Source organism: Euprymna scolopes, chromosome 12 (genome assembly GCF_053919585.1).
Source record: "Euprymna scolopes isolate OS-2025 chromosome 12, ASM5391958v1, whole genome shotgun sequence".
NCBI lineage: Eukaryota > Metazoa > Mollusca > Cephalopoda > Sepiida > Sepiolidae > Euprymna > Euprymna scolopes.
In genome coordinates, this window is record NC_136493.1 from 57054644 (window position 1) to 57080305 (window position 25662).

Sequence of the window (25662 nt, forward strand, 5' to 3'; positions counted from 1 at the left end):
AAAATATTAGACAGACTGTCGAGGTTTTCCAAAGAGCTGGAAAGCATACTTCCTCAAGGCAACCTTTAAACAACTTTGTAAGTATGTAAGCTAGTTTCAATTGCAGGCTTTTTAACACTATGATAGGAATGGTATCAGTGCCAGTTGCTTTGATGGAATCAAAGATTTTGATAAATCTGGAAAAATCTAGGATAGATGTCGTCGCGAGTATTATCAGTCGTGAGAGAAAATTCAGTGAGTAGCCATCCAGTATCACCCAAGGTGGAGTTTGATGCGAAGTTTTTAACAAAGGGTTGTGCTTCGTTGGATACTGACGCAAACACTTCAAGTCGGTTAATGGTAGTAAAGATGGAAGATACGCATCTGTTCAGAACCCTGTTTGTTATGCGTTAACATTCGTTGGAATATAGCCTCCTCTCAGCTACTTTAGACTTGACATTTAGCGCAAAAGACGTGTTTTCTATAACTTTTTGCAATGGTTGCTTGTAGTCTTAAAGACGGCCTTAGTTTTTGAACATCTGTTTCGTTTAAAGATATTAACATAGTGATTTTTATGTGCAATTCGAATGGCACATACAGAGGTGTACCCCCGTTGGCTATTTGATTTCAGTTAGTAATTTTTAGAGGATATACAGCTGTCTATGCCGAAAGTTAGCGAATCTGTTAAGTAAAATGCATCCTTCATGAACATGGAGCATATATATATATATATATATATATATATATATATATATATATACATATATATATAAAAACAAATAAAACATGTTAAAAACACTTCGAAAAAGAGTTAAAAACATATTTAATCTGAAAAGAAAACACTTAATAAGTGGATAGTCCTTAATCCGCAGAGTTTCGAAGAAATACTTTCCTTCTCATCAGAGGGTAGGAATTAGCAAAATGCGGAATCGGATTTTGCATACAAAAATATTTGATGAAACTGCAATTAAGTCAAAGATCTTACTTGATAACAAAAAGTGGAGCAGAGGAAATATGGCGAAAAAAGGTGATTTCACGTGAATGGATAGTCTGGTGAAACGTAAAGTATCCAATGATGGTAAAATCCAAAAATGTAAATCCAAGAAAGTTAATTAAATTCCATTCGCACAAGTAAAATCCAAGGAAATCGCGTAATTGGAAGATGGTCCAAAATAATCCAAAAGGCCGAAATCTGTGGAATAATTCACAAATATGTACAAGGAAAAGGTGGAAAAATGCCAATAATATTGATGAAAGAAAAATAATCATAAAAATATAAGATATGCGTTTAACACGACTGCCGAGACAAAGTCGCTACTTTCACCAATAAAACTTCGTAAAATTCACACATGTTTCATAACTGGAAAAGCAGGCATGCTAATACACGAACTCATCTATAATACCTATTATATTTAAACAAACTACCACACGTAAACGCACGCAATGCCACCCGAAAAGAACACATGTACTCAATTACTCTATACAAAACACCTTCTTTCACCTAGAACGTTCTAAGACATTTTGATGTCTTATTCAGAAATCCTTAACACTTTGTCTAAACAAGATGCCAAAAATAATTGTTTCATTTCAATAGACATTGCCATTATTTCCGTTCTTTTCTTTTTAAAGTACAATTGGGTATATGACGACGTTTATCAAAAAATAAAATAACGATTGGCTAATTGCCTCTTTTAAATTGCTACTATAAAATAAAAAGAAATTCAATGGTTATGAGTATACTTTAGCTTAACGAAGAGATTTTGTAAAGTTATATATTTTAATATATATATATATATTTATATATATATACATATATTTTAATATATATATATTTATATATATATTTTAATATATATATTTTAATATATATATATATATATTTTAATATATATATATATATTTTAATATATATATATTTTAATATATATATATATTTATATATATATTTTAATATATATATGTATATATATATATATATATATATTCTAGATTTTCTTTCCTTATTGAAACTAATTTCGTATTCAAACCCGCAGCAAATAACTTTTTACAAAAATGACTGCATTTAACTCTTTTAACGATGAGATACAGTTTTCTATTAATATGTATTTTGCCTAAAGAGATGCGCAATGTCGTTGAATAAAATTCTAATAAGCTTTTAAACTAGACATAACCGACTTTTCTTTGTTTTGTTTTTACCGTTTATGTAAACAACCGGGAAATACTGGAGCGTTTATGCAATCAGAAGGCGGGAAACAAGCAAAGTTAAAGTGTAAGTTGATTAAATTGTAAATGAATTAGCGGAATTTTACCATGTTGAAAAGGTTTCTTCCAATTCCGATATTCTTCTTCCACTTCTTTTTTTTTTATTATTCTGCTCATTCTTATTTAACTTCTTCTTTCTCCTCTTTTTATTCTTCTTCTTCTTCTTCTTTTTCTTCTTCTTCTTTTTCTTCTTTTTCTTCTTTTTTCTTCTACTTATTCCACTTCTTTTTTTACCTCTTTTTTCTTCTTCTTCTTCTTCTTCTTCTTCTTCTTCTTCTTCTTCTTCTTCTTCTTCTTCTTCTTCTCTTCCCCTTCGTTTACTTTTTCTTCTTTTTCTTCTTCTCAAGCTACAAATTCAAGTAGTTTTGCCATGGAAGGAAGTCCAAAGTCACATGTAATGAGAGTGGAGGAATGTCTTTGTCTTTGACAGATAAACTAATTGGAGACTTTTTAAAGCCTCTGTATTCGTTCAATGGAGAGAAAGATGGAAAGCAATTGCATAAAAGTATAAAACATCGATGAACGTTATTTAGAAAAAAAAGATGATATTGTCGATTTAATCACCTCTAATAAATAGGTGATGTCTTTCGTCGATTTTTTAACTATGTTTGTTTTATTTTGCCATCCTATTGTCTCCATAGTTTGATTCATAGTCACCGATCTTGTTTAAATACCGAGCATACTCTAAGAACTAATTTACTTTTAGGATATAAATTAAAGCTGAATATCAAGGTAACAGAAAAACTTCGATTCTGTTCATTTTAGAGACTAACTACTTTGTCTATATTTTAGCCAATAAACCGTCGCATGTTATGTGACACATATTATTAACATTGAAAATTTCAATCACATCTTTTATTTCTATGACATTTCACCTCGACACTTTACCCAGGGCGAAATTTTAACATAATTTTAACTTAAGAATTTTCTAAATTTGATGCTAATGTCTTAATGTTCTTTTATAACAATAACTTCCATGCAAAATTTCAACATAACCAGATTATTATTTTTTTGAGTTATAATCCCAAAATGAAATACGTATATTATCACTGATATTATATAAGTAAAAGTGTGTGTGGGGGGTGCATGTGTGAGTGTGTGTGTGGGTGTGTGAGAGTTGGTTTCTATCGACTCCGAAACGGATGGACCGATTTTTACGGAATTTCACACAATTGCACTTTATGTATTTGGAAGTGTTCTTAGATAGGTTTTGTATCGCAATGCAATAAGTATCGAAAATCGATAATCGAAAAAATATGATACTTGACTTTTTCATTTTAACATTAAATTCACACCATTATCACCGCACAAGCAGAAAGGTCCGGCTTACAAAATTAATCGAAGATAAGACAGCAACGTATTCAAATTTAATGTTTTTGTTTAGAGAACAATTAAACCATGATACTTGACTTTTGCATTTTAATCTTAAATTCAAGCCGTTATATATAAAATAACTTTATAAAATCAACAGTAGGTTCACTACAGTGCAAGCTAGGCTACAATGTATTGTAGACTAAGTCACTGTCGGAAGGCATCCGAAGCTCTCTCATAGTGTACCGCGATGTGTCCCCAACCAGAGCAGACAATCAATCGATTTGATTGAAAAATTAGGGAATTTCACCGATCTCGCTGTCAATAAAAATATGAAATTGTGAAACGTTTTTTGATCATCATTCAATCTCGAGCAACGTCGGGTCTCCCTGCTAGTAAGTTTAGAAGCCTGATACAAAGATTTTATAAAGCAAACAAACAATTATTTGTTTAAAATCAATATTTCGACGTGATATAGGTTTTTTTTCGTGCCATGATGTTAAGACGAATAGAATTCAGAAGTAAAAAATTTTCTTCAACGGTGATATATTTTAAATATACGAGAAAGAACGTGTGGCACGTGCGAGGTGAAACAGTTTAAGTTTTTTTTTCTCCATAATATAAACGTGGTTAAATCTATACTATGAGACACGTATGTTATACGTTTATAAGCAAAATACCACGTGAAGATTTGATAAAATATACAAACACTAGCGCCTAAATATGATATTTTAATTTGTCCAAATTTCGGATATATTATTATAGAGTCGTGATTTAAAAAAAATAACTATTTGGGTGCCATCAGCTGGAATCGAAACCGAACATTCAAGGATGGTGACAATATTACTGTACAAAGATGACACGCAAAGGAACTGATTAAATATTAAAAATTAAATATTAACTAAGATGAATGTACAAAATATATAAGGATTTTTTTCCCAATGTTTACTTATTTTAACCGGTTAAAGACTCATAAAAGAACAGTCCATAAAAATCCAATCATTTGAGACTCCTAACGCCCCTCTCTGACTTTTAGCTTCTGATAAGATAGAGCTTGAAGATATGGAGACAAACAGACTGACACATAACCTTTTATGTATTAGACTAGCAAGGCCACCCGGCGTTGCTCGGGACGTATAAGACAATGAGAAAATGAGAAAAATGTTGAACATAGCTGTTATTCTTAGAAGAAAAGAAATTTTTATGTCTGTGTATCATTTAGTATCTTGAGCAAAAGAATATATGAAATAATTGTACTTTCCCTAGGACAGGAAATTTACAGCACATATATGAAAAAATGCCCTTACCTAGGACGGGTAATGTAAAACACATATTTAAAATAATTTACATAATTTTCTGTTGTGCAAAATTTTCTGCATGTCACAGGTAAGAGCTTTTGTTTTTACATCAGAGTGCTATAGTGAAGAAGAACCTTATTCCTCATTTAAAAGTCATACTTCTCGAATATATTACATGATTTTCGGTGTTAACAACTTTTATGCACGTCACAGGTAGGATTTTCTTTGTTTTTTCACGTGAGTACTGTACTGTACAAGTACCTTATTTCTTGTGTAGGATAATGTACAAGTACGTCATTTCTAAGATATAGATGAAACTACTCGATAATTTTACATAATTTTCTGTTGTGCTAACTTTTCCGTGTATCACAGGTGAGATTATTGTTGTTTTTACATCAGAGTGCTATTGTAAGGAAGCACCTTATTTCTTATATAAATGTCATACAACTCAAGCATATAGCATTATTTTTGGTTTTGATTACTTTCATGTACGTCGCAAGTAAAATTTCCTTTGTTTTTCATGTGGGTACTATACTGTACAAGTACCTTATTTCTTGTGTAAGATACAATACCAGTACCTTTTTTCTTATTAAAAATGAAAGAACTCTATACTTTATGAAATTTTCTGTTGTGCTAAATTTTCTGTATGTCAGGGGTAAGACTTTTTTTTATCTGAGTGCTATAGTGAAGAAGCACATTATTTTTCATATGTAAGTCATACTACTCGAATATTTAACGGGATTTACTTAATAACTTATGTACGTCACACGTAAGATATTCTTTGTTTTTTCATGTGAGTACTATACTGCACAAATACCTTATTTCTTGGGTAGGATACTGTGCAAGAATCTTATTTCTAATATAAAGATGAAAGTACTCGATGATTTTGCGTAAGTTTTTATATGAGTACTATACTCTATAGGTACGTTATTACTTGGATAGAATTCCTTGTATACATAAATATATCAACAAAGTAAGTGATCATTGTATGTGATTTTTGGAATATGACATCTATAGACAAAAATCACATACAATGATCACTTACTTTGTTTATATAGTAAATAATTATGTTAGCCCCTTTAAACAAATCGTTTCTTATTGTTGAGCACTTCCAGTTGATATAAACAGGTCAATTTGGCTCTTATGCGCAGATCATCATATAATGATTAGCTCACTCTGACAGACGTTAAAAAGCATTTAAAAATACATGTTTAAATTTCAACAATATTTCTCGCGTTAACGGCAGCCGAGTGGATTGGGTCCTTGCAAATGAAGCCAGAGGTGGCTTCTGTTGCCGAGTTCGAATCTATCGACTGGTGTTTATCGTGATACTCTGCACTGATGATTGCCGAAATGATGAAACACTAGTGTTTTCAGGTTTTTAATAATTATTATAGTAAATAATTATATACATACTAGCATGGGTACCCAGCGTTGCCTGGGTTAACATGAAGTTCTGTTTGAAACACACCGGTATACTAATCATTTTCATCATGGGCAACGTGGATACCCCCCCCCACAACAAAAATTATAGAACGGATGAAAACATGTAAATATAATCGCCCCCAAAAAGAAGTATGTGATACCCTCTCCACCAGATATTTCGGCAGAAGGGCTACAAAGAGAAGAAACTATTCTTCGGATATTGAGTACTGGAAAGACCCCCCCAAAGAAAAGATAACTAAAAATAAAACATTATAACTTTTGTTTCAATAAAAATAGCAGCGAATGGCCGTGCGATCGCAAAAAAAAAAGAAAAAAAATCTACCAAAAAGTAATTCCCAAACCAATTAAATGACGTTTTTCGTCATTTTATATTTCTAATATAATCCCCCCCACCCCCTGAAAAATTGAATTTGTCATATTTTGGGGTTTGTTCTGCTTATAAAATTGTTAGGTGAAAGTACAGAATGGTTTCATAGAAATTAATAAAATTTATCGTTATTTTATGTTTCAAATGTAATTCCCGCCCCCCCACCACAAAAACCTATCAAATTTTGTATTAGTCATGTTTTGTAGCCCCCTCGCCAAACTTGAAAAAACATGCTAGAGATGATATGTCTAGTTGAACGCTTTGTGGACAAACAGTGGGTGCTCATTTTACTTAAATTTATATAGAAAAGTTATCCCCTACGCTAAAATGTTAAATTTGTTTTTCAAAAATTCTTTTTTCATATTATTTATAAAGACTGCTTAAACGTATTAGGCCACAAAAAAAAAAAACAGGTCTTAATTTTTGGGGTCAATGTCAAGTTTCTTTCCAACTCCCCCCAAAACTTTAAAATGACGACTTTTAATGGTTTTCGGTGGTGCTGAAAACGAATATTTGGGGCAGATAAGTAGTTTTCATGATATGAAGAAATTCATTTTTCAAAAAGTGGGGGATCACTTTCTTATATAAATTTAACGTAAAATGAGAACCCACTTTCTGGTCACCTAGTAATTTCTTCATATAAAACAAATTTAACTGTGATATTTGTTTTCAGCACCCCCGAAAATTGGCGGTTGTTTTTATATGCGTTAATTTTTTTCATCTCATAATTTAGGACGCTAATTATGCTGTTAGTAAGTTTACAAAATCATACTTTTGTTTTTCCTTCTTTTTTTCATTATACAACTTGTATAGTTGTGAACAGGTGCCTCTGCAGTTTAACATTCAACAAAAATTCTTTTTATATTAGGAGGCGGTTAAGTAAACTACAGAAGCACTTGGTAAAAACTATACAAATTCTATAATTGAATATCCACCTAAAAAAAAAAAAATGAAAAACAAAAATATATTTTTGTAAACCGACCTCTCGTGTAAGCTTACTGACAGCATTATTTACGTCCTAAATTATGAAAAAATAAACGAATCTCTTTGTAAAAAACAGCGCCGGTTTCGGTGGTGCTGAAAACGAATATCACAGTTAATTCTTTTTTATAATATGAAGAAATTATTAAAAGTCGTCATTTCCAAGTTTTTTGAGGAGTTGGAAAGAAACTTTACATTGACCATTTTTTTTAGGGGTTAGACGACGCTGGGTCACGTCGTAAAAATTAACCATTTTTAATTTAAGATATTAAATAAATTATAAAGAAAATCTGTTTCGCAGGCAATTAAACACACTTGCTATGGTATAATTATTATAATAAATCAACACCGATTAAATTTTTATAAACAACAAAAAAAAAGAGCAGGGGATGATGAATTTTGTTCACATGTGTCTCTGACTAACTCTGCCTTCGTGAGGATGCAAGTAAATGAGGACATTAGTTTTATTTTTCTCTAACAAATAAAAAAAATACTTAAAAATTAAGAATAAGCGAAAAAAAATTTCATCCGAATTAAAAATAAAAATAATAATTCAGCTTAGAATAATATTTCGAAATTAAAACAAAAACAGGAAATATTTAATAACGTAATTTTTCAATTAAACTATCACAGTTATATCCCTTTTGGCTTTCTGGTTTTTGGCTTGAGAAAAAACAGTTTCAGATTTCAGATATAATAAGTTAAATCAAATATAACTTTAAATTTAAATAAACTAAATAATGAAAATGTTTTAATTAGTACAGTTGAAACAAAGCTATTATGTCGAATAAGTAATGTCGTCGAGGTAATTATTTAAATAGATTTCATTTAATGTGATATGTTAATGACCGTAACTCAATAATGTAAAAGTGGTTTGAAGAATCCTATATATTGAAAGTACATATAGAATATAATGTGTCCGCGACAGAAGTATCCTAACATGGGCATTAATATTTCATCACAAGGAGAGGCGTACACACACATGGCCTTTATATTTCTTTGGTCATTTGTAGTTGTACACACAGACACACGAACGCTACTACTTTATATATATATATATATATATATATATATATATATATATACATACAATAAATTCTGAAATATATATTTAAAATACTTAACTGTGATATATATATATACTAGCGGGGAGACGCCCGGCTTTGCCCGGTTGTAAAATACGCTTAAATATGACATTTTAATTTATATAGATTTTGGTATATCTATCTTCTATTGCATAAACTTTACTTTGAGTGTTTGTGTGCAAGTTCCTTCCTTATATGTTTTGAAACGGCAAAGCCTATTTTTTCATATCTCACACAAAGATAATTCAAATGTCTGGCACTGTTCTTAGATATTGTTTGTACCAAAATTCATCCGATAAGCATTGAAATTCGAAAAATCCGGTCCTAAAAATAGACTTTCTTTCTTATATATAAAAATAATTTTTACAGGAGAATATTTTTCAGTTACACCGGTCAAGGAAGACAATTCTCAGCAAATCAAGGAGGATTATATTCTCAGCCAATCATTTCTTCTAAAAAATTGGTACATATTATCATCTGGAGATATAGCTCAGTGGTTGAATATTCGACTACAGATCGATTGTTTAAGCCTGGATGAAACTCACCTTTTAATTTTAATTTTTTCTTATTAATGAATTCAATTATCATTTAAAATCGCCGCAAATCATTTCTTCGTTTATATATTTTAAAACTAAACAATCATCAGAAGTGACTTTTCCAGAGCATTCATTGTCAAGCCCAAATTTGCAGCTGACATGATATTATAAACAAACACAGACGGAATTTGATAAACGACATTATCATTGTTATTGTTATATTTTTTAATTTTAGTCCACTGGGCAAATTATTCCTCGGAATATATAATAATCAATAGAGGTTTGAATTTATAATAATACTTACGCAATCTGCATAAATTAAAATATCATATTTAAGCGGATTGTACGACTGGGCAACGCCGGATGGCCAGCTAATATTATCATAAAGTCGTGATTTCAAAAGTAAAACAAAAAATATTTGGTGCTATCAGCTAGAATCGAAACTGAAGCAAAGCTATAGCATTCAAAGCTGATGAAGTTACTACTGTACAAATGTACAGATCTGATTTAAAATAAACTACATTATAATATATGTAACGATTTTTTAAATTTTTACTCCCTTTTAACCCCTTAAAAACTTTTGTAACCATCTAAAGACCCATGAAAGAACGGTTAATAAAAATCCAATCATTTGAGGCCCCTAGCACCACTCGGTGACTTTTAGTTTCAGCAGTGATAGAGTTTGAAAATTTAGAGACAGATAGATATAGTGAGTTATATAAATTAGATATATACTGGTGGGGTGTCGCCCGGTTTTGCCCGAGCATAAAATACACTTACATATGATATTTAATTTGCCCAGATTTCGTATATTTTATTATAGATTCGTAATTTCAAAAGTAAAAAAAGTATCTCAATGTCATCATTTACAATCGAAATCGAAACTGTAGCATTCAAAGACATTACAACTGTACCCACGTGACACATATATGAATTAATTAAAAATTAAAAATAAAAAATAAACTAAGATGAATGTAAAAAATGTATAATGCTTTTTTCTCATTTTAACCCCTTTTTAACATCTTAAAAACTATTTTAACCAGCTAATAACCTATAAAAGAACTGCTCGTAAAAATCCAATCATTTAGTTTCGGAGGAAGAAAGAATTTGAAAATATGGAGACAAACCGACAGACATATACCCTTATATATTAGACTAGCGAGGTGGGGGTGGGGTACGGCTTTGCCCGGTTGTAAAATACGCTTAAATATGATATTTTTCGTATATATTATTATAGAGTCATTATTTCAAAAGTAAAAAAAAAATATTTGGGTACCATCAGCTAGAATCAAAACCGAATGCTAAGCTGTAGCATTCAAAGATGGTGACGTTACCACTGTACCAACGTGACAAATTATTAAATTGAGGAAAAATTAAAAATTAAAAGCTGGTGACGTTACCACTGTACCAAGGTGACACGCACTTGAACTGGTTTAAAATAAACTGAGATGAATGTACAAAATGTATAACGATTTTTAAAATCTTTACCCTTTTTTTTACCACTTAAAACTATTTTAACTGACTAAAGACCCATAGAAAGGACGGCCCACAAAATAAATCCAATCACTTGAGATCCCTAGCACCGCTCTGCAACTTTCAGCTTCGGCAGAAATAGAGTTTGAAAATATGGAAACAGATAGAAAGACATATATACTCTTATATCTATATGTATAAATTCGTATACCTGTCTGTTTATTTGTTTGTTTGTTCACAATCTCATTAATATATAAAGGGTCCATTACTTTATTATTTCATTCATTCTTATATATAGTATGAGTTTTGCAAAATATACGATTAAGAGGTGATCTAATTTGCATATTACATTAAGGAAAATCAAATTTATTAAATTGCGGTATGCTAGTTATTGTTTATAGTGAGAGAATTGTTTTAAGTGTTATATTTAAGTTTGTTATTTAAATTTGATTTTTATTGATAACATATTTAATTTAATTTATTTTTACCGGCATCGATCTTGTTTATAAACCGGTTTGAGTTATTTCCTCTGGGCGCCAACTTCATTCTTTTTGTTTTTGTTTTATTTTTCGGCGGGATATCAAAACTAAAAACTTTCAAGCATTATTTTTGGAATTTGTTTAAATAAAATATTCCCGTGATTTCGGAATTAACGTTGTGGTCCAGTGGATTTTTATTTTAAAATAATACAATTCAACTACGAATCTTTATTGAAAACAAAAACAAAAAAAAAAACCCTTCTCATTTACATGTTTTTCCAATTTTTTTTCTTCACAATTTTTTCATCGTAACTGCTATTATTTTTTCTTTTAATAACACAATAAGTTTTAACTCATCATTTTTATAACATAAAAAGGTTAACGCAAATACTACTTGGATATTTTTGAAACCGAATTATTTACAGTTCGTTTTCATTGCAGCAGACCGTATAACAAATCTTTCTAGACTGAGGTAGCACAAAAGAAATTCGCTTAAACTGGTATATGGTCATAAAAAGGTGCTCAATATCCGGAGAATAGCTTCTCTTCGTATCCCTTCTGCTGAAATATCTGGTGGGGAGTTTGTCACGTACTTCTTTTTTCGGAGGGGGTTTAGATTTTCGTGTTTTCATTCGTTCTTCTATTTTTGAAATGTTTGTTGGGAAAACAATTGAGTTAACATATAATAATGAAAAACTACTCAATATTCTTAGTATAGCAGGTGTGGCCAACCCGAACTTTATGTCGACCCTGGCAACGCTGGGTATCCATGCTAGTATTAGATATATATGTTTGTATGTGTTTTGTGTGAGTATAAATGAATAAGCATGCAGTCATTCAGATTCAGAAATAATTATTTTATCGATTTCATAGTCGTATAAACGATACAATTCTTGGATAAATTGTGAATAGAATGTACTTTTTAAATATAGGAACGAGACGCGTCCTCGAAATAGGCCATTGTCATATCGACTTTGTCTTACGAAACTTCTAGAAAATAGGAGTAAAAGAAAAATGGGTGTTATCGTTTTGGTTATTTCGAACATCTATAATAACCACTCACGCCCTAAAAGAACCATACTCGCTCTATGCACACGCAGACCTACACACATGTTTAGTACGTCGTTCATAGAAGTGTATATTTTTGAATCACACGCGGCTCTTCTTTAGAATAATGTTTCTCCTGCAGCAATCCATTATTTCTATTTTCCCACAAGACTGTTCTTAATGCAAAGATTGATTCAGATAATTTCACACACATATTCTGTGTATATGTATTTTTCGTAAGTGGTATTTACCACTGGAGAGTCATGTATATAACAGGTCTTCTTTTTATATAACTGCTGAACAGATACATGGTTAACAACTAACAGTAATCGTTTTCTGCTTAGTTTAAATTAAAGCTTTTTTGCCACCTTTAATAGTTAAATTCTCTTTTGTAATTGCGCATTTTCTATAGGAACGTCAGCGTAAGCAAGTGCTAACTTTGCTATTTGTTAAATTCATTTGCCATTCCGTAGAATTTAAACTGCATTTTAAAATATTTTTCTCTAGACAATATATATATATATATATATATATATATATATATATATATATATATATATATATATATATATATATATATATATATATATTCTTTTAACAAAAACTAAGACATGAAAGAATGGTTGAATAGCACCAAATAATGCGTTTCATCATTAGTAACAATTGTTTCAAGACTATTCGGACAAATCCAAACATGATATCGTTTGAAAATTTATACTTATAAGGAAAAGAAAACAAACCAAAGCATTTTACCTATATCGCCTCTTTGCAAAGTATGTTTTTAAAGATTTATATATTTCCCTATTTTCGTATCTCCATTAAAAAAAAAATTCAAACAAAATATCATACAATGTTACCACTTATTACGTATGTTCATTTAATATGTTTTAATAATACTATTCATTGATTTCGTAAATGGTTTCCTTATAAGGGAAATGGTTTCCATAATGTTTTATTGTTAAAGCGTTTTTATTCAATAAGTCTGAAGAAAGGATGTTCTTGTGAAAATTTTCAAACGACATGTTTGAATTTGTCCGAAAAGTCTTGAAACAATTGTAACTAGCGATGAAATACATTACTTGTTGCTATCAACCCATTCTTTAAAGTATTGATTTTTGTTAAAACAATATATGAATTCTCAATTATGAAATATGATAATTTTGTAGCTTACAGAATAAGTCATCTCTTCTTGGCTTAAAATTTATTGATATAGGAACGATTACTGAACTATATAAACCCAGTAAAATTCGCAATACTACAAATAAGACTATATATATATATATATATATATATATATATATATATATATATATATATATATATATATATAGTCATCCAAATACAGTATTGTTTTCGTGTATCACAGCTCATCGGTGCGGATAGACAGGCAGCTGCTACTACCTCAAGCCACGATCGAAACTCGACCACCCAAACGAAAATCAAGGCTTCTCATCATTACACTATACGACTGCTGCTGTGCGGGAAGTGAATTAACGATGTTTTGAAATCGTCCAAATGCCTAAGCTCAATTTGTTTTACGCATAGATCATCGCTTAATACACTAATGGTAGTTTATATATCACTTCCCAGTATACTCAACCCAAGATAGCGAGAATTATAGTCATCCACAAACAGTACTGTTTCGCTGTATATATATATATATATATATATATATATATATATATATATATATATATATATATATATATATATATGTGTGTGTATTTTTTTTTGTTTTGCGAAAAAATTAATTTTCCCAAAACAAAAGATTTATGGACTGTCAATTGAGAAAAGTGAAGCAAAATGCGCCTAGCTTGGGTTGGGGAAGAATTGCCCTCCTCCGTGATGTGACAGTCAGATAACATTGTGTCTCACCAGGCAAGGAAGTAGTAGATCGAGAACTTTCCGGCGAGCAGAAAACATTACAAGTATCCAAGAAAAAACCTAAAGGGTGGGTGAATACCTCCTCTTATAGAATTGAAGGGTCATGTTATTAACTGTAAAATGATCTAGAATTTTTTTTTTTAAAACAGCTGATAAGGCAAGAATATCTCTCTTCTTGTTAGTAAACAAGGTAAGTGTACACAGATCACACGCTCTTTTGATCAATCATTAAATCATTTTATTCACAATATTTATAGTAGGAAAATCTCTGGTACTATTATATATGGAAATGTTCATGTTTAAATTCAATATTCTTATTAGCTTTCGCACATGTTATGAAAGATCTCATTGAATACAGCTTGTGGTATTCCATGGAAGCGTAGTGACAAGTCTCCCCATAGTTTCCAGTACTCTCCACCTCTTTCGATACCATTTGCAAATAAATTTGCATTATCGCAACAGCTGCTTGCCATTGATTTCTTGTTGGCAGTGGCCGTTAGTCTTTACTGGAATTTGAGTGGCAATAAGCCTCCTCTTCGCACTTATACAGTGGAAGTCTGGTCAGTGCTCAATCCCCGGTCTTTCCTTGACTACTTTTTTACTTGGTTTCACTCTTTTTTGAGGAGGACAGTGATGTGGTAATGGGGGTATGGGGTTTTTGGGGGGCAGTGATATCGTAATGGGGGTGGGGTTAGAGAACTTATAAGTATGCAGCATCAATGTTCTTGGTTCCATGTAACGCTTCAGGCTTCGCCTCTGTGGTAGTTTGTCTAGTCTACGCTTGTGGTACGTGTGTGTTAGTCTCCACATTCAAGGGGTTTCCTTAACATTTCAGCTGTTTTCATCATTGTTGTTCGTTGTATTTTTCCAGTCATTCCTCTGGTTCCAATTTCTCCCATTCTTTTTATTATTATTATTGGCTCACCTGGAGCTTTCACACGAGTCAGCAAACGATCTGATTGGAGACCTGTGGTGTTCTCTGGAAGCTGAGTGACAACAAGTCTCCCCAGACGTCCAGCTCTCTCCTCCTCCTTCGATGGCATTTGCAAATACATTTGCATCATCGCAACAGCCGCTTACCATTGATTTCTCGCTGGCAGTGGCCATTGGTTTATATTATTATTATTATTATTATTATTATTATTATTATTATTATTACTTACTATCGAGTTAATGCGTGAACCTTTTGTTAACGGTTGATTTTATATCTAACACTTTAGCTAAATAACCCATCAGATTCTTATATATTATATCACACACACACACACACACACACACACACACACACACACACACACACACATATATATATATATATATATATATATATTAGACTTTCTGTAATTCGTTGGATTATATCATTAGGTTATATTTTTGTTGCCACACGTATTCATTTCCGGCAGTCACTGTCTTAATCCAACATTTGACAACAGCAGATAACAATTCAACATAACCATCTGAATTGATTCAAAGGCTCCTTTTAAAGATGCGAGTGGCATTATGTAGTCTTTGCTGAAGCTTATCCAAAAACCATTAGTGTGTTGTTCATGTCGGACTTCATGCGGACCGTACGCAAACCATCTGTTATTATATCTTTGTACAACTATTTCTGAGATAACCCAAAGCATCACTAGCTCGACTGGATGCTTTGCCATGTCGAGAAGTTTCTTCGTAAGATGGTGTTGTTATGTACCGCGACTTGTATGAAGAGTAGCGAAAATTCTTGTTCAGCGCTTTCCTCATAGTCTCAACTTCGATGACCATATTTCTCAGGTCCTGCTCTAAGTAAATCTGACGACCTAGTCCACAAATTCCAAAAATTCATCATGACAAGTTTCAAGAAAAAATACACGATTAAACCCGGTTCTCCAACTTCCAACGTAGACCCCTACTACCATGTCTCCTTCTCCAACATCAGGGGTCTACGTTCTAACATTCCAGAGGTTGAAACCCAATTACAGGAGACTAAACCAGACCTTTTATTTTTAAGTGAAACTGGCATTGGACAGGCTATTTCCCTAGAAGAGTTCGCAATTAAAGGATACTCTAACTTAACTTCTAAATCTGACCCCCAAGATCGCCATGGGCATGGAATATGTGCCTATATTAGGGATAACTTTCCATGTGGTAAGGACATCTCCCGGGAAGATCCTAACTTACCCTATATGTGCTTCCAGGTTGCTTTAGCTCACACTACGGCATTTATATTTACTCTCTATCGCCCTCATAACAGCGGAGTTACTATCTTTCAAAGCATATCTAAGAAAATTGACCAAGTCTTATCTGCTTATCCTTCAGCTAACATTCACGTATGTGGTGACTTCAATGTTCACAACGTCGAATGGTTGACCCACTCTAACAAGACCGATGATGAGGGAAGGTTCTGTCATGATTTCTCCATTGCCTATGACCTCACTCAGATTGTTCAGGAACCCACCCGTGTGCCCGACAATGATGGCCAGTATGCGAGCCTACTAGACCTTTTTCTCACAACTTGCCCTGAACTATGTTCAGTTTCTGTTCTGTCGCCTCTTGGCTCTTCCGACCACTCTGTTGTATCAATTAAGATAAAAATGAAATGTAATAAGTCCCCAGACGTACCTCTCCATCGTACAGTATAGCGATACACTAAGGCTGACTGGGATAGCTTCCGTACATTTATATCTGATCTACCTCTGCGTTCCATGTTTAAAAAGGATGTGTCCTATATAGTATTAGACCTGACGGAATGGTTAATTGTAGGTATTGACCGTTTCATACCCTCGAAAAAGTTTCAGCAAAAACCTAACAGCCAGCCATGGTTCCCTCCAGAATGTGCTGCTGCCATTGCGCACAGAAATCACTTTTTCCACTGTTTCCAACGTAATAGATGTATGAAAACTAAAGCCGCTTTCAGGACTGCCAGCAACCATTGTAAGAAAGTAATAAAGAATGCAAGAGAGTTGTATGCTCAATCTGTTAAGTCCAAAGTAGCTGAGCAGCGGCTTGGTTCCCACCAGTTTTGGCAAATAGCAAACAGAATCATGAACAGAAGCGTGTGCTCCATTCCAACTATTATCAATGGACCTGAGGTAATCTCGTCAGCATCAGACAAAGTCAAACTCTTTGTCAAGAACTTCGCAGCTAATTCTACCCTTTGCGATCAAGGCTGCCAACCCCCAATATTTCCTCCTGTATCAGAAAACACGCTATGTGATATACGTATATCTGTACGTGATGTTGCCAAGCTAATCAAAAACCTTGATTCCAGTAAAGCAACTGGCCCTGATGGTATTCCAATTATAGTACTCAAAAAACTTCAACCTGAACTAGCGCCCATACTTACAAAACTGTTTAAACGTTGTCTTAAGGAGAATAGTTTCCCATCTCCCTGGAAAATTTCATCAGTATGCCCTGTATTTAAGAATTCAGGTGATCGCTCATCCCCCTCTCAGTACAGGCCAATAAGTCTCCTGTGCGTCATGAGTAAGTTGCTGGAATCTGTGTTAATACAGAAGTAATCAACCATCTCAACAAAAATAACATTCTTAGTGACACTCAATATGGTTTCCGTTCTGCAAGATCTACAGCAGATGTGCTTACAGTAATATCTCATAGGATTAGCACATCTCTCGACGGAGGCAACCTTTCTAGGGCAATTGCTCTTGACATATCTAAGGCCTTTGATAGGGTATGGCATAAAGGTTTACTTCATAAGATCTCTAGCTATGGTATTGCTGGAAATGTCTTCTCAATTATTAAATCATTTCTTTCTGATAGGTTCATAAGAGTAGTAGTTGAGGGGCAAAAATCTGAAGCTCACAGTATTAATGCCGGTGTCCCTCAGGGGTCCATCCTGGGCCCAACTCTTTTCCTGATCTACATTAATGATCTTCCAAATCACATCCTTACATCATTTGTAGACATCTATGCTGACGACACTACCATTTATGGTAGCACATCTAAGACAGTAAACGACCAAGTTCTCTCCAATTCTCTCTCCTCTGATCTTGAGCACGTAGTACAATGGGGTAAAGAATGGCTGGTTACTTTTAATGCATCTAAAACCAAGCTTCTCTCTTTACATCATCAACATTCTGATCCACATCTGACATCAATTGAAATGAATGGCTCTCGTCTTCAGGAGGCCTCAAGTTTTGACAAACTTCTTGGCTTGACCATTACTCCTGATCTTAAATGGAACACGTACATCAAATCTGTTGCCAAGGCCGCTGGAAAAATGGTGGGATCTTTCTATCGATCCAGTAGATATCTCACTGCTGATGCTATTCTCTATCTATATAAGAGCCAGGTACGTCCAAGGATGGAATATTGTTGCCACATCTGGGCAGGAGCTGCTAGAAAGGACTTGGCCTGCCTTGATAGAGTTCAAAATAGACTTCATAGCCTCGTAGGAGATGTCCTGTTCTCTTCCTTGCAACCTTTATCTCACAGAAGAGATGTTGCGAGTTTGTCTCTGATGTATCGTTATTTTCAAGGACAGTGTTCGAATGAGCTTCAATCTATGGTCCCCCCATCGCCAAACTTTCACAAGAAACACTCGTCTAGCTGTAAACACTATCAATAATTCCCCCCACTCTTTATCTGTGCCTAAACCTAAACGTAGATTCCATGAACAAAGCTTTTTTCTTAGAAATGCACGCCTGTGGAATTGTCTTCCGTTTTCCTGCTTTCCGGCTGACTACAATATGGTTGTGTTCAAGTCTAAAGTTAATAAGTTCTTGATGAGCCGTTCCATATAAGTTATCAACTTTACCAAATTTTCATTACTAATGATTACTATAATGTCCAATTTCTACTGTACACTCTTTAACCCTTATCCTTGAGTGGCCTCTTGGCCTTGATAATGTGGTGATGCCTATGTAAAAAAAAAGTACTAACTGGCTTGCATAGATCTGACCGCATAATTTTTTTTTTGCAGTTTCTCTATGATATTCGTTGTGCAGACACGTTAAGATCACATGCTGTGTTTCTTCCTGCTGACCACTACTTTCACATCTCGGTTACAATTGCTTTCATGATATTCAAGAAGTACCAAACTTCAGCTTTTCGATTCGTACGTACGGCGCTAATCACCAGGATGTAGGTTACTATCATCATCATAGCTTCCAGCTCTCAAATCTATTAATGATACATAAAAATAGCTATCCGATGCATGTCACCGCTATTAAATACTTCAAATAGTTCTGAAATGAAAGTATGTCAAAATATATGAAAATTCCTTCGCATACCCTTCACTCTCTAACTCACTTTATATTATTACGCTTATCACTTCGACCGTCATCATCATATTCATAAACATACTTATATACATACATAAAAATGGAATATTTCAAATCACACCAATCGTTATTATACTGAATTCTCTTATCAAAATGAAATATTGCCAGCGAGTGTAGAGTGGGTACAGATCAGAATAATCATACATTATTTATCGCCAGCCAATGTCTGGTGGATACAGATAACAATATTCATAACTTATTTATCGCCAGCCAGTGTATGTTGGGTCCATACCACAATACTAATAAGTTAGTTATCGTTAGCCAGTTTATGCTAGGTACAGATCAAAATACGTATAAGTTATTTATTTATTTATTTATTTATTTATTATTATTATTATTATTATTATTATTATTATTATTATTATTATTATTATTTAAATACAATTTGGAAGAAACATAGTTAAAATAATAATAATAATAATAATAATAATAATAATAATAATAATTTATTATTATTATTATTATTTTAACTATGTTTCTTCCAAATTGTATTTATCTTAGGACACAAGCCACTCCTAAAACTCTGTCTCTGTCACATTTTTGATGTGCTTAAATCTCACTCCCATTTAGAGATTAACGTGCTTGTTTTCGGTTCTGAACAAACCGGAAAACAATAGGCGGTTTATTTAGAAAGGGTTTGAAGGGTATTACGAACTCCTATTTGTATTGTTCCACTCCCTGCTGCCAATAAATTTCTATATAAATGTATTTATGAAGAATGAAATTTTGAATTAAAATTTCAAACACTTTATTGATATTTTAAAGTAAGATGACCTTCTAGAGTAAATATGGTATTATGGCGACTGCAATGATTCTAGCCAAGAATTATACAAGTTATAATAGACAAAGAATAACAAAACATTTTTTGCACACTTTTGATGGCTCTGTGTTTAATTTGTTACATTGTATATTTTCCACCATAACAGATCCCACACTTTAGAATTACTTGAACAGCACATAAGAGTAAATGTGGTATTTTGGTTACTGCCGAAGTGTAAGGATGAAAGTGACGGTGCTTGGACGAATGCGTCTAGTAATAATAATTTAAGGAAAGCAGAACACAAGAACGATTGAGTAAGAACTACTCACATTGGCTGGTGACGACAGACGTGTTTCTATAAGAAGAGTCGATCGGGCCACATACAAGCAACATTTTGCAATGTCAATATGTATAACGCAGCGATCAAGGAGGCGGCTACTGAGCCAATATGATGAAGAATGCGAGATCGAGTCAATGCATCAACAAAAAACATCCTTGATGCATTTGCAAAATAGATTTTACAATCATATAGATGGTGCTGCAGCAAAATCGTACTCTAGAACAAACAAAATGAAATAGGCAGCACAAAAACGTTGTAAACGCAGAAACTCAACAGTTTATTTAGAAATAGTTAGAGATATATAAATATTATTTTTCAATGTAACTGACGCCGACAAAGACAATCATTTGAAAGTGGACGCGAAATGAGTCACACGTTTTAGTGATTATGCCTTTTTCTACAACGGCGAACACACACACGATAGCAGCCTTTAGAGAGTTGATGGTGTTAAGGGCGTGCATGTTGGTCTTAGTCTTGACCACGCCCCAGAAAAGTATGATGGGAGTTCAAGTCGAACATACGTCCGATGGCCAGTGATGAGCACATTGCTAATCAGTCACATTTAGCCATCTGTGCAGGGGCAGAGCCATGTTGGGGGATGTAGGGACGTCCGGTTGCGACCTCGTTCATTCAGGACTGCACCACACTCCTCAACACTTCCTGGCATTTTCGCTCATCTTTTATCACGTGTTAGAGTTTGTCATAACATCATATATATATATATATATATATATATATATATATATATATATATACTTTTGAAAATCAAATTCGATGGTCGGGGATTATTTTTTAGAAAATGATAAAAAACATAAATCAAATATTTCAATCAACCCTGATCTTCTTCAGTGAGTTACAGGCTTCTTTTCTCCATTGTCGATCTATTATATAATGGCGAACAGCATTATAGCCGATCTCCCTTTGTGTTAAGTAGTGACAGTTAATTATACTATAAGTGTAAGAGTAACAGATCCAATATTTCTACATTGAAAAGCGCCGTATTATGAAAACATAAGAAAGCATATCATTATATATATATATATATATATATATATATATATATATATATATAGTACGATTATTTAATATTTATATTTGCTAGCCATTATTACTCGAGAACATTTTTTAGTCATTAAATACATTTTTCATTATTCTAAAGTTTTAGTTATATTAGATAAGACTTTAAGTCACCATCCGCATGGGCATGTTTTAAAGATCGCACACAGCGCGCCTTTAAAGTTTTTAATATATTATGGCAAATTATCTCTAGCTATCGTTTTCTTTCGCCCTTGGCCAATGAAGGAGAACCAACATGTGGGCTGGAACTCCGCGAAATATCTAGAAAATATTTTATACAACAGAAAGGCTGCAAATATTCTTACAACAGCAAACTAACTGAAATGATTTGAGCCAAAAAACGAAAATGGAAAAATCAATGAATAATTGAATAGCCACGGAAGTGTAGAGTACATTTGGAAAGGAAGATCGGACGGAAAGTCTGACCTGAGTTGCTCACATTTGGCCGAAATGATAGTTTCAATATAAATAACAGAAGATCGATTATATTGCCATATAGCGAGACTTGAAAATAGGCTTTCTTTATCATAAGGAATAATAGGTTTTGCTACCCCTTCCCTTTCTCATATTCTCTTTCTATCTCTCCTCAGTTTTATTTCTGTCTATCCGACACACCGTAGACTTGCGCGTGCCCACACACAACACGGGAGTTATATAAACGTCTTTAAAAGATTTATGTATAAAAGGAGTTGCATACAGTGTATCATGCATAAATAATTTATATTCATTTTACCACAAACATACGCATCTTTGAAGATATATCCAACACACATAAGTATCGCACAAGTAATAAAAATAATGAGAATATATTTGCGCTATTAAATACGTTTGAATAAATCTAAAAGCGAAATATAGACGTGAACGTGACTATTATCTCGTAAATATAATATAGCTGATGTGATTTACTTTTTATTATGGTTTAAAGTGCCCCGTGGAAATTCCACGGTCAATTAAAGAAATAGGTTTTAATTTTATTATTTTATCGTGGAAAATGTGGCGACATTGCGTAAATTTAATATAATTGCCAAATAAAAATATGTTACATAGGTGATTGTCTAAATGCGAATATTTGATCTTATTTTTCTCCCTCTCTCCCATATATGATGTTCTTCATCTCTCTCGTTGTCTCTCTCTTATGTTCCATTCGTGTGCTGCTGTCTATTAATTTCAACTAATATAACACGTTTACCTACATTTTTCCCGCATATATGCAGCTGTAAACTACTCTCTCTCTCTCTTTTGTCTCAAGTCATTCTTTGTTTTAACGTTAACTGTTGTTTCTTCTTCTTCTTTTCTTCTTTTCTTCTTCTTCTTATTTTCTTCTTCTTCTTCTCTCTATCTTCACTATTTACTTGCTTCCTCACGAGCGCAGTATTTGACACAAGTCTGTTTTCAATATGAAAAAAAAATGACGTTCCCCAAAAGGGGCACGCTGGACTGGAACAAAATTAAAAATTGTATCCGTCTAGAATGATTCGCCTTCATTGATCGAGAGAAGAAAAGTTGAAGTGTCGTATAAACACAACAGAAACTCTAACCCTAACCGCCATTTCTCTTACTGTAAATTTACGTTTCACTCGCTCTTTGAACACTTAGAAGCAAACGAAATAAATGCTTTTCCTCTTAGAGAAGCACCCTGACCTTCACTCGTAACATGAAAATCAAGACTTACATCAAATATGTTGCCAAGGTCGTTGGAAAAATAGTTGCATCATTCTACTGCTTCAGAAGGTATCTCACCCCGGTTGTAATCGTTTACACGAATAAGAGCTAAATATGTCATGAAATGGAGTATTGTTGTCAAATTTAGGGGAAGAAAACTGCTCGGAGCACACTTTCTTGCCTTAACAGGGTTCAAAACTGACTTCGAAATCTAGCAAATGATACCCTTTTCTCCTCTTTGCAACATCTTTCTCATAGTAAATACATGGCTTGTCTATACCTGTCCTAATGTTATTTTCATGGCATTTTCTCGTTAATCTGTCATTGCAAACATGAATAACCCTCGCTAAACAACAGTCACCGCCGACAATTTCCTCCACTTTCTGTCTTTACCTAAATCTTAACGCAAATTCCATAAACAAAGTTTCTTTCTGAGCACTGTCTGCCTATGGAACACTGTACCGCAGGCCTACTTTCCAGCTGACTACAACATGACCGTCTTCAAGTCCAATGTGGACAAGTTCTTATTGAGCCGCCCCCTTAAATAATCAAATTTAAGTTATGAATCACGTGGTAAGTTATGAATCACTTGTAAAAAATATCTCTTTTCACTCTCTCCCACACATTAATATATTTGAGTTTCTCTATTTCCTCTCTAAATTCTGTTTTAATACTCTGAACATATCTACTGATCGCTGCTAATAAACTTTATTGTTATGGAAATTAACAAACTAATGCACAACGTACAAACGTAAAGAAAACACATGCACTCTACCCTTCTCTCTCTCTCTCTGTATATATATATATATATATATATATATATATATATATATATATATATCTCTCTCTCTCTCTCTCTATATATATATATATATATATATATATATATATATATATATATATATATATATATATATATACATACAAGGTGTCCAAAAAGTAACTACAGGGTTTTGAACTTAAATAGATTCTTTATTTTTGAAAATATCTTTCTGTAATTTTAACACAATCTGACTAAGACATTGGGCAAGGTTTTTAAAATAAATGAAAAATTAAAGCAATCTTTATTTATAAAAATAATGTCTTTTATATGTAGCCCATTTTCAGCTTCGCATGTTTATTTTCATACTCTTTCCAAAACATTATTCATGACAGATTGGAGAATCTCTGGATTCCGTTTTAAGTCCTTTATTTCGTTCCTGATATTTTCCTACAATTCTTGCAGGGTTTGGGGTTTGTTAACATAAACTTTTTCTTGGTATATCTCCACAAAAAAAAGTCGGGGCTACTCAGAACGTGGTGGTCATATGATATTGCCATAGCGAGAGATAATGTTGTCACCAAAGCGTTGCCTGATTTTGGTAAAACAATTTCACAGCTTGTGTACGTTGTTCAGCGCTGTACTCATCCATAATTAATATCCAAAATATTATCTGTGAAATATCTGAAATAGAGAAAAAACAAAACAATCATTAATGGTAAAATGACAAAGATTTTCAACCCTTCAGTGACTTTTTTCGATATTGTGTCTATATATATATATATATATATATATATATATATATATATATATATATATATATACATACACACACTCACACACACACACACACACATATATATATATATTTCTTCAATAATGGTAATTTTATTGAATTTGCGTCATTCGTTAGCTATATTTTAGGTTGACAAGAAGGTTTATGCCGAATCTTAATTTCGATCTCAAATAAGTTTTCCTTATAATGCCTTTACTTTATATATAATTTTAAAGAGTATCTTTCCCTCTATCTAATCCTTAAAATTACAATCGTTTTAAAACATTTATGTTTTCTTTTCAGAACTTGAACAGAGGATAGAAAAAAGCAATTTCGCACAATTTTTTTATTTTGATTCAAAGTAGGCCGAAAATCTGCTGAAACAGCTGGCGATATAAACGAAACCACTATGAATGCACAGGACAATGGTAGTTGAAATTTTGAGAGTCTTGGAGATGATGAGCGTAGTTGTCGACCACCGGATGTTGATACCGATCAATTAAGAGTCTTAGTTGAGGCCAACCCAAGCACAACTGTTTGAGAACTTACTAATTAATTAGACTAACGTATACGAAGATTTCCAACTACTTGATAGGTTTTGGAATGGCAAATTGAACGATAACCAAAAGAAACGCCGTTATGAAGCGTCATCTTCCCTTCTTTTACGCAACAAGAACAACCAGTTTCTCGACCAAGTTCTTTACGACAACCGGTGTCGCTCAGCTCAGTGGTTAGAAACTGACGAAGCTCCACGCTACTTTCCGAAGCCAGAGTTGGACCAAAAGAAGGCTGGCTGTTTGGTGGTCTGCGACCGGTCTGAGAATTACAGCTTTTTAAATACAGGCAAAAACGGAGAAG